Below are 11592 nucleotides of genomic sequence, written 5' to 3'. Positions count from 1 at the left end.
TTGTGCATGATCAAAGTCATTTATCAATATGTTCATATTTATAATAGAGGAAAAAGGAAAAAATAAGAAGAGAAAGTGTTTAATATAATTAGTTAGAAAAATAATAGAACTATAGTTAAACTAGTTTATTTTTAGTAAGTACTACTTTATTTTATTTATAGTAAGTGCTTCATATATAGTTGAACTAGCTAGTTGATTTAATAAACCAATTTATTTTAGTATATATAGAAGTAGTTTATTTTTAGTAAGTACTACTTTATTTATTTATAGTAAGTGCTTAATAGTTGAACTAATTGATTTAATTAATAAAACTACTTTAGTTAACTATATATAGAAGTAGTTCCTGCGTCGACGTCGACGATGCCTATCCCGCATCCTCGTCGTCGTTGACTCGACGGTGCAGGCCTGCTTGATCAGGGCCATGTTCGAGACTAGGCTCCGCCAGGCTGGTATTGGGAGGTGCTATCTTCTGGTGGACGTAGGTTGGTGAGGAGGCAGCCCGTTGTTGACCCGATCCTTGTTTGGTGGCGGTCACGTGGGCCAGTGACGGTGCCGAGGCTTCCGGACACCGCGGAGGTGGTACGTCACCGTGTCAGCGAGGAGGACGAGCACGTCCGTCACTACATGGTTGCGTTGGAGGGCAGGTTCGACAATACCTGGCAGGTTCTTCAGGGATCTCAATGGAGCTATGATCCTGTGATCGTTCCTTATCTTTGGGTGTCCACCGCCCGCGATGATACCCGTCGGGCGCTACGGTTCTAGCTGTATTAATTAGCGATGCTATATGTGTGATAGTATTCGAGGAGTATTCGACGATGTACGGACACAAGAGATGATGTACTTTTGGTTATAATTGAATGCATGCTAATTTGAATAGTACTTTATTTTACGATTTGGTTTTGCTTATTGAATGTTCATATTGGAAAAGTACTCCTACTTTGAATGCTAAAATTGAAGAGCACTCTATGCAGAAATCTAGGAGCCCCCTCCATCATCCACGCCGTCGTGAGGGTAGCTTCTCCTTCATTTCCGTGTGCTAGACAATTTGTTGTAATAATGCACTCGGGAATGAAAGGAGGAGCTACGTACCATCACCGATAGTCAACACGTGATTAATAATAATGATCTAATTTAGGTTTTTTAGTACATATACTTAATTGTACAAGTTTAATATTTGAATTATGAACTTTGGCCGGAAATGTCATACTCGGACGACGAAAACCACCCGGGGGAGTGCGACTGGTGCCAGAACGACCGAGGTATGTGCGACAGGTTCATTGAGTTGGACGAAGATCGACACTTCAGCATTAAGCTCGAGGAGACCTTCGATGTTCATACGGTACACAACGATGACAATATTTTTTTCGTAATTAAGCACGACTTCAACTATTTTAACGTGTATTTTCCATCTTTTCCAATTCGACTAGCTTATCCCATGCTATGCAAGACGCTATGTCTTGGAGAGGATGGGTTTTGAAGACCATGAAAGTATGGAAACCAAAAAAATTCTCCTAAGGACCCACAATGGTGTGGATTTTAAAGTAAAGTTGTACAATGCTGAGAGTGTAACCCATTTTGGTTTCAAAAATTGGGAAGCACTTTGCAAGATGTATGTTTTTGATGAGGGTATGCTTGTCACCATGGATCTTGGCGATCCTACTATCCAGCAAGACAATATGGGCATTTGGGTCCTTGTGGATACACCTCCAATTCTTCCCCCATGTGAGCTTAACATAGTTATTAAGTAATTTATATTGTTTATTTCAAAATAGTTGACAGCTTGTTTCCATTGACACCTTATTTTCATTCTTCAAAGAATGTGCAGAAAATGGTAGACAAAACCCACTACATCGATGACTCCGAATTAACTTATAAGGAGAAAAATCATCTGATCGCATCTTGTACTGATCTTGAGAATTACAATGTATACAATCGAATTCCTCAACATTATGGTCAATACATGCCACTAGTGCACGTGTTGAACTACGGTAACTAACATGGAGATACCCTGTTAAGATTTTTTACTATTACGACATCCCTCCATCTTTTTAAATACTTCTAAAACTAGTACATCATTGCTAACTACGAAGATATTACTATGTTTTTCAACAGATAATCCCGAATGATTGTGTGCCTCATCTGATGCATACACACGGTCGCCTTGATGTTTTGAACATACAATCAGGTCATCCTACGAATCTCAACTGTCCATACCGGATTTCTAAAAGAAGTGGAGATATGACAATCAAAGATGGAAAAAATGTATGGACAGTCGTAAGGAGCTTCTTGCAAGCAAAAGGAGGCGAAGCGCAAGAATTGGAGACATGATGATCTCCATTCTTCATAATGGAGAGTCAGGGTCTATATTGTTTTATGCTATTTTACTTTAAGGGTGTTTAGGTCCTACCTGATACTGATGATCATGTGCTAAGCACAATTATGTAGGGTTGGGTTCGATGACTATGAGGATGATGATCGTATGACTTGTTATTAATAATGAGTAGAAGTTGTATGATGATGCATGATTAGTAGGACTTGTTATTTTATATGATGATGTATGATGCGAGCATGCATGAGTTATTATATATCAGCGGGTGAAATGAACATAGCAGTAGCATTGGTAAACCAAGGACGAAGATATAAGAGAGGACACTTCTCTCTATTAGCTAAGAACCTAAAATTAACCCCCAAAACCCCTAAACCAGCCACTTTTTAAAAAAAAAAGAAAAACCTCAGCTCCAGCCAGCTGCTGACACGTGGAAGCCTTTTGGTCCCGGTTCATGTCAACAACCGGGACCAAAGGCCCCCTTGCCTGGGCTGCTCGGAGTGGCCACGTGGAGGCCCATCTATCCCGGTTCGTGTTAGAACCGGGACTAAAGGTGGGAGGCATTAGTAACGACCCTTTAGTCCCGGTTCATGAACCGGGACAAAAGGGCCTCACCAACCCGGACAAATGCCCTGTTTTCTACTAGTGCGTGCCAACACCATGAACAGATGCACGCGAGCCATTCCCCATCAGGATAGAACAATCTACTTGATTTTCAGCCATGCTCCTCTTTCTCTCTCTGCAACTGTCCGCACCGGCCTCTCACCCCTCGCGCAGCGCCGGATCCGCTTCTTTCTCTCGCAGACCTACCGACCGAGCAGTTTCTGCATTTTGTTTTACGATGGTTGTATAGGCCCAGTAGGCTAGTAGGCCAAATTGAACGTAAGACGCCCAAAAAAGCCACAGAAGCAGTGGCCCGAAAAGTTTAGCGCAGCCTGACGTGCGAGTTAGCCTGCACACGAGATTTAGGTGGGACTAACAACAAATCCGACGACTGAAAATGATTAAAAGTGGCAATCCAACTACTCCCTCCATTTTTATATACAAGGCCACTATCAAAATTATAATTTGCAGATATATAAGGCCGCTAACACTAATCGATACAATATTAATGGTGTTCGCCTCGTAGTACTATCAGAGGACATTAATTATCCCTTGCATACGTGCGGGAGTGTGAGCATTGGCTTGATGTGCATGAAAGAGAAGAATACACATTAATTTACACGGCAAACAAAGAAACAAGGTGGCTTGCAATATTGACTTAGAGGGCATTAATTTTTGCCTTCGTACCTGTAATATGGCTTTGTGGCCTTGTATACAAAAATAGAGCGAGTATTAGAAATGCTGATGGCCTGAGATGGCTAGGATGGTTCTCAGTTTTAATGTATAGGCCTAGTAGGCTAGTAGGCCAAATTGAACGTATGACGCCCAAAAAAGCCACAGAAGCGGTGGCCCGAAAAGTTTAGCGTAGCCTGATGTGCGAGTTAGCCTGCACACGAGATTTAGGTGGGACTAACAACAAATCCGACGGTCAAAAATGATTGAAAGTGGTAATCCAACTATTAGAAATGCTGATGGCCTGAGAGGGCTGGGATGGTTCTCAGTTTTAATGTATCTAAATTTGGAGCATAACATAACATAAATGCTGGTTTCTACCTTGATGATGAACTGTACATTTCATGCACTGCGTGACAAGAGACCTCGGAGCCGTCAAACAGAGGTGATAGAAATCAAAAGGATCCAGATGAAAGTTTGGCGACAATGTTAGTTAACTAATTTACTCGCAACATTGCTATTGCTTGTCTACAACTATGTGCAATACATAGGCAGGCCTGAGTCTGCTAGTCATGACTCATGAGACCATTGTAATCAGCAATGGACGTTTCAGGATAGAATAAACAATATCAGAATTGCTCCATCTTCTGACCCTAACTCGTATTGTCATTCTCATTTTACTGTTGGGATTTTTTTTGTCAAATTATGCTCGCATGCTTATTAATCTCCCTCACCAGCTATGCCGAGCCACACCGTTGAACATTCAAGAAATCTATCTATCTATCTATCTATCTATCTATCTATCTATCTATCTATCTTCTATCTATCTATTATTCTATTATTATATACTTAAAACGATAGAAAATGAACGGTGAAGATTTAATACTTTTGAGTTATGATTTTTGAACGGCCTAGATTTAACAGACCACGTAAATAGGAATCCTTTGTAACGGGCAACGTGCTAGAATTAAACCTTCCTAAGCAAATCGAGTAGACAAGTCAAACACATGGACTGTATACCAAAGGTAGTAAACGTGCGTTCCCTCAAAAAAAGGTAGTAAACGTGCGTCCGTAAAGGACACGCACGTCAGAGATGTATTTGGGTAAAGAGATACACACATGTAGTACGTGTTAGTCCTAGACATGAGGGCAGCTAATCAATTTGCTCCGGCCAGATAGTAAAAAAAGAGCCTCCGGCCAAATCGTATATCTGACGTCATCCTTATATAAACAGTGTCCAACTTGGACACACCAAGTAGCGATCACCTTCAGAGCTAAAAAAAAGTTTTTCTTTTTGGAATAAATAGAGAAATTTATGGCGGGTCTTTTCTTAGGAAAACACAATCAAGCGCATCCATAACCTTTAAGCAATATACAACGTGTATATAGCTCCTCTAATAGAGCAAGATTTTTTTTTTTGCGGGTGTAACAGGGCAAGATGCATGAGCGCTACTGATTTTGATAACCAGTACATCGAAACCAAGCACCAATCCAGTGAACTCATATACGTGAACATATGATCAAGATTTTGTGTAAAAAGAATCTTTTTTTGCATGTGTGAAATAATAATTCCTCATACATGAGTGCAAATACTAGAAAGGAAAATAATACCAAATATAATTATAACACGTGTGTGAGTGATCAAAATCATAGGTGGATGATGTAATAACCATATATAAAAAGGCACGGATACATGTCATCAGTATCCAGATTGGGTGGAAATATAAATTTCATGGGTTGTGAAAATGTGGAAAATAAAAGCTTTAAATATGTGTATTTGTTATTCGTTGGTCAAAGGATAACCCTCGATTTATTTGTGAATTTTGGAATAATAATTAAAAGGCATAAAGAAGTTGTAATTTTATTTATTTCGGCTACCGAACTTAACATGTAATATAACATGTACAGCCACATGATAGAAATTTAATTAATTAGTCATTTGATGTTAATTGCTTAAAACATAAGTTGATGTGGAGAAACATGGACAAATAAAATAACTGAAAAACACTTATCGGGACATCTCTTAACAGAACATCTGAAAGCGTGTGTGGTAAATCGATAGCATACTATTGTACTATCAGGAAATCAGAATTGCAACACAGATCGTGGCGACATATAGAAAGCAAGATAAAATGCCGCTTAGGTTAATTATTGGAATAGTTTGGTGAGGCAGGAGGTCACTCACAAAACTCACTACCATTAATTAGTAACATACTGTCACTAACATGTGTCATTACCAATAATTACACTTCAGAGATAGAGATTTTAGCCATAGCTCGATATTTTTTCTCAAGACACACATTTCAACTACATTGCTTTTCAATATTTTAATGATATGCTGATGGGTAATTCGAGGCTAAGATAACATTTGGCTGTTTGGAAAAAATAGTCATTAATAAAGATAACTAGAAGAGCAATTTCTTTAATATAATTAGGGAATTATATTATTTTGAATTGCATGATGTTGATTTGTTTTATCAAATATATGTGAATAACAATACAACTAAATGCATAATGCTAATGCAAGGTCAAGAATAAGTTTAATTACATTTGGCCATAGGGACAAATACTACCGGAGTCAACAATACCAATAATTATTACAAGGACGTGTGTGAATTGTAGATAACATACGCTGATGATGAAACATATGAAAAGGTATGGATATATGCCTTCAACGTTTAAATTTATATGAGTGAAATAGAAAATATTGGATTAAAATATAAATGTTGAGCGGTGAAAAAAATTGGAAAGTGAAACCTAAAGATAAATACAAAACAACATGGTTTGTATTGGTGGCACAAAGAGAACCGGTATTTCCGTGTTCTCATAGTCACACATACAAATATTGAGCAAACAATTTCTACAAATGATGAATCCAAAGGTTTAACATATATTTTTAAGACACACATTTTTGCCATATTTGTTTATATAGAAATACTAATGCGGAGCAGAATCAAATGAACGGTGTTAACTAAAAAGAGTAACGAATACAAAAATATATAGCAAGTCTAGCCGCACAAATGCGCGGGTAACACTGCTAGTTCTTTTGAAGATCACTAGATAGGATTAAGGGTGTGGGGCCTAGCGAGTGTCAGGTTGCTCTTGTGTGCAGTATACCGTTGTCGAGGAAGGCGTTAAACGGGCAAGTGACATATTTTTGTTTAAACTCCGATACATTTTTTTGAGACACGATGCTATTATCCTCTTCAAACCCTGATCAAGAAGCATTGAGCACTGCACATGCCTAAACCTGGGGTCAAGCAGAGTCGGTTTCGGCCCTACATTCCTAGAAGCTCATCTCACCTTGGACATGGACTGAGCCAAGCCGACCTTGACACCCTGGCAAGCCATAGTATAGGCTCGGCCAGCCAGCTCACCAGTTTGCTGCTGCCAGAATTTTATACGAAAAATTATGCTCGTCATTCTGACCGTAACTTGTATGGTCATTCTTCTGACCATAACTCGTATGGTCATTTTACTATTGGGATTATTTTGTCAAATTATTATTATTTTAAAAAAGGAGGAAGACCCCAGCTTTTCCATCTGGACGATGCATACAGCCCGTTTATTAATTATAGACACAAGATCTTACGAAGTCATATAATAGTAAAACTAAAGCCACCGTCTAGGCAACATCTGTCGCTGCTTCTATCCAGTTGATGAAGGGATGCTGATAGTCTGAGCCTAATACCAAACAGACCTCCCAACCAAATCCAACATCTAAGATCTGAGGTCTCAACCAGGACGCCTGCCAGGTATGGGGCATCCACCAGTCCGGCGTGCTCCTCAATCAGGACGCCTGCCGGGTATGAGGCCGCCGCAACCACCTGCCACCAATCCATCTTCAGAGCTATACTGTTGCATCTACCTTGCCCAATCTCGCTGCCGTCGACGCCACCATGACGCCAGACAGCGTCACTCTCCTGCGCGAGTCCATCACCGCGCATCGGGGGCCGAGTCTCCACTGCACCACGCCATGGAGATCCGCCGTCACAACGTGGTAAATGTAAAACCGCTCCACCACTTGTCTCCTCCATCAGCTGCTGCTCAAAAACGATGCCCCCATGAGGGAGAAGGACGCCAAAAGCGGCGCCATCGTCCTATCCGGGAATCCTGGGTCTAGGTTTTCACCAAGAGCAGCGCAAGCAAGTTGACGGAAGCTGCAATTGCGATGTCTTCAACATGATAACGACGCAAAGACGCCGCCATCGCCCAACATGACCGGAGTAATAGCACGGTTTTCACCGGCAGCCTCGCCTCCCCGCTCGACGCCGGGACTGGACGCGAGAAGCCACGACCCTCCAGCCGACCACCTCCGGCGAAGAGGATGGCCACCACCTCCGCGCTCAGGGCCGGAGCCCCCGACGTCCTCATGTCGCTGGCCTAGTCCAAAGGCCCTTGCTGCAGCGGAACAAAGAATACGCATGACGCCCTGAGGAGCACCACCACCCAAATCCGATATGGATGCAGATCGGGCGACCTAGCCGCCCCCACGATTCCGTCGTCGTCGCCGCCAAGATGACAACCATGGTCGCCGCCAGCCCGCGCCACCGCCCTTGAATCATCAAAAATGGATCGCCACCACTCAGATATGATCGCCGCTGAGAGGAAGATTGCCGCGGCCGCCGTTGCGGCACGCAGGCCTAGCCTGCGACGCCCTCAGCGGCGACAAGAGAGTCGTTCGCTGGGGGGAGGAGGAGGCCCGGCGGGTTGGCCCCGGTGCGGCGCGTCGCCGCCGCATGGGGGGAGGAGGCTTTTTCTGCGGCCCTGGATGTGTCGCTAGCGCAGCATTTTTGTCAAATTATGCTGGCGTGCTTATTTATCTCCCTCACCAACGAAGCCAAACCACACGGTCCAACATTCAAGAAATTCATTTCGAGATCACTAGATAGGATTAAGATTCTGGGGCGTTAGTCTTAGGTGCTGTAGAGTGTCAGGTTTCTGTTGTGCTCAGTATTACCGTTGTTGAGGATGGCGTTAGACGGGCAAGACACGTGTTTTTGTTCAATTGTTATTTTATACGAAAACAGTACATTATACACTGAAATCAATTGTTATTTTGGAGGGCTAGCAGCAAGTGGGGCGGCACGCAACAGCGAGCCGTGTGCGGGGAGCGGCATGCTGACAGCCGACGTATCGAGGAGGCCGCGTGCAAGGAGCCAGTGAGGCTAATTGAAAACTTTCTGATTGGCCGTCGATGTGATTTCCAGTTACCACGTAAGTACGTATTCCCTTCGTTTCGTAATATAGTGTACATAACTTGTTTTGAAAAGTGAAACCTCAGAAACTTTGACCAAGTTTGTGGACAAAAATATTTACATATAGAATGCTTAACATATATCCTTGGGTTCATCATAAGACGTAGTTTGCAGACTAGCCATGGACAGGGGTGTGTGGAAGGCAACAATCCATGTGTGAAAATCGTGAGTTGGTTTCAAGATCCTATGATTTTCAGCTCTAGCCTACGCTTCACAAAATAATGTTCATCTCATGACTTGCCAGACATGCATCTGTTTCGTACATGCACATATATTTTGTTGCCAAATGCAGATTCATCTATAAGTTTTGGCACCGACTATCTATTCCATTCCACTTCTATGTGTGATCTTTGCGTTCATTTGGTAGGATGTCTCCTTTATTTGTTTTTACAGATGTAGTTGCATTCCTGAAGAAACTGTGATCTAGGAAATTGCTTTGCAATTCTGTATTAATTTGCCTTTAATACCAAATTTCATATTTCTAGAATCGGATAGTATTTTAATAAAACTTTTTTCTTTAGAATTTCAAAACCATAAAAGGTTAGCACAATATTGTAAGTCAAATCATTCAGCTAATATTTTCTAGAGAATGTTCTATCTCGGTCCATGTGCTAGATTCCTCTTGGATGAGGGAACTAGTTAACTAATAATTCAGGGGTGGTACCTTAAAGTATTGGTGGTACCTCCCCAATCACCGTAAAAGGGCTCGTAAGTAAGTCGAATTATTCAAGTAATAGTTTTGACTGATAATTTGCCTTACAATATTGTAAAACACTATTAAGTTGGCCCACTTGCTAGATGCCTCTTGGATGGGGGAAATAGAAAACCAACTATTCAATGTCTTCTTTATATGATTAACTGAGGATTTGATGTAGTAGCACAGAGATAAGTTCATATGCACAATTCACTAACTGAAAAATGTGGTAACATCCTTACGTAGTTACCTATTTACTCGTCTATGCAGATATTTTAAGGAAAATGACCTACACAAATATTCCGTGCCTTGGAAGTTGGTAAACTACAGGATTGACTAAGAGAAGCTAAATATTTTCTATAACATGGTTTACCAGGTTGTTAGGAAGTTCACCCCAGTTCTCTAGGGTGTTAACATCTAAACTTTTCTATTCTTGTTTGAGAAGACATGTGACCTTTTCCTAGGATGAACTCCATCAGGTGCACAATTATTGGTTACAACGAACATGTGGCTTCTCGACCCATATCATCACAAAATCGAGCACATTTTTGTTTGTTCGTTGAACTTACAGCCACTCCATTTTTGATATTTGCGTCTGTCATTCAAAATTTCTTTTAGTGCTAAATTTGGAGCATAAGAATTTGTTGCAAGAAATTTGATCGAACGTTTCACCAGAGCTAGCATAAAAACTTCTGCTAATAAACTCGATGTAACATTCCAACGATCGAGTTGCTATTAAAACATATAGGAGTATGTCGGAACAGACCAGTGAATTGAAACATACGTGGCTCCCCATGGTGGCATACATGCACGATAACCAGAACTGTTACATCATTATTCAATATTATGACTTAGTGGTTCCATCTTGTTTTTCCTTCACCTTAGGGGGTGCTTCCTGGTGGAACTTTCAGCAGGTTTTCACGCGATGGCGGGAGGAGGGGCGGAAGGAAGATGCCTCTCGAAGGCAGCAGTCCCTTCTCTTCTGTGGTAGCTGGAGCGCTACCACTGCATCCTCCTATTCATAGCAGATAGATATCACGGTCGCGACAAGGGTCACGTACGTGCTTATGGAAAAAAAACTAAGTAACAATTAAACTCACCTGTTACAGTAGATACGGTGCTCGGTTCGACAGTCGATGCACAATGGACTGCCGGAGCGACCACCGGAGCGATACGCCCCGCCGAGATGTGAGGGGAGGCGAAGCCGATGACTCCAAGTAGTAACACGACGCATATGAGAGCTTTCAGAGCAGCCATGGTTCCTTCGTTCTTTGTGTTTGGCACTCAGAACTAGCTGCTTTTTAACGAACACATTTATAGAGCCATCACGGATCGATCGGGGATGGCAGCACTTCAACAAACATGGGTGTCCACATCCGTCGCTTTAAAATCCTAAGATATACTGTATATGGTTAGGCATAGAAATAGATCGAGTAAACATCATTTATTACTCATAGTACTTCTAGTAGTAGTGTTAGTTAAAGGTCACACTCACACTAATAGTGTTAGGTAAAGGTCACACTAATAGTAGTACGTGAAGTGACGCTGGAATCCCCTGCCTGGAGTTCGCCGCCGTAAGCGAGTGGAGCGGCATGGAGCAGCTCGATGCATCTTGCCGCGGCCGCCGTCAATGATGAGTCAGCACAAACTTCATCCACGAGCAGCACGAGGGTGTTACGTATCTGATCATCCACGAGCAACTGGTTTCTACGAGCGCTTGTAATTAGCGAAAACATGGGCATTTGAGGGAGATGCATGCGTGGTTTTTCTTATGTTTGTTTCTCTGCCAAGCCCTAGCAGCCCTAGAGTTTGGTTAAACTTTGCTTTTTGTGCTTAAAAAAGGTCATCGCTCCTCTACGAAAACGAGGAATCATTGTTTCTTTGCTCGTAAAGCAATTGTTCGTCATCACAAAAGCATGATAGTTATCGCGGTGTCGCGCAGCCATTTTGTGTCGCAACAAGGGCCTCCTTAGTGCTCCGACAGTTGGCTCGCTTCTGGATATCAAGAGGCGTCATTAACAAGACACATTTTTTCTGTG

General features: G+C 42.0%; 1 long non-coding RNA gene across 1 annotated transcript; it reads right to left on the bottom strand.

Moving 5' to 3' along the window:
* Window positions 1-10231: 10231 nt before the first annotated feature.
* LOC123135324 (uncharacterized) lies at window positions 10232-10827 on the bottom strand. Its single transcript, XR_006465924.1, has 2 exons — window positions 10654-10827; window positions 10232-10568 (listed from the first exon to the last, which is right to left on the bottom strand). It is a non-coding gene; the product is annotated as an uncharacterized lncRNA (long non-coding RNA).
* Between the last annotated feature and the right edge of the window lie 765 nt (window positions 10828-11592).

The sequence above is a fragment of the Triticum aestivum genome, chromosome 6B (assembly GCF_018294505.1).
Source record: "Triticum aestivum cultivar Chinese Spring chromosome 6B, IWGSC CS RefSeq v2.1, whole genome shotgun sequence".
In the NCBI taxonomy this organism is placed as follows: domain Eukaryota; kingdom Viridiplantae; phylum Streptophyta; class Magnoliopsida; order Poales; family Poaceae; genus Triticum; species Triticum aestivum.
This window is presented reverse-complemented; position numbering and strand designations above follow the sequence as displayed.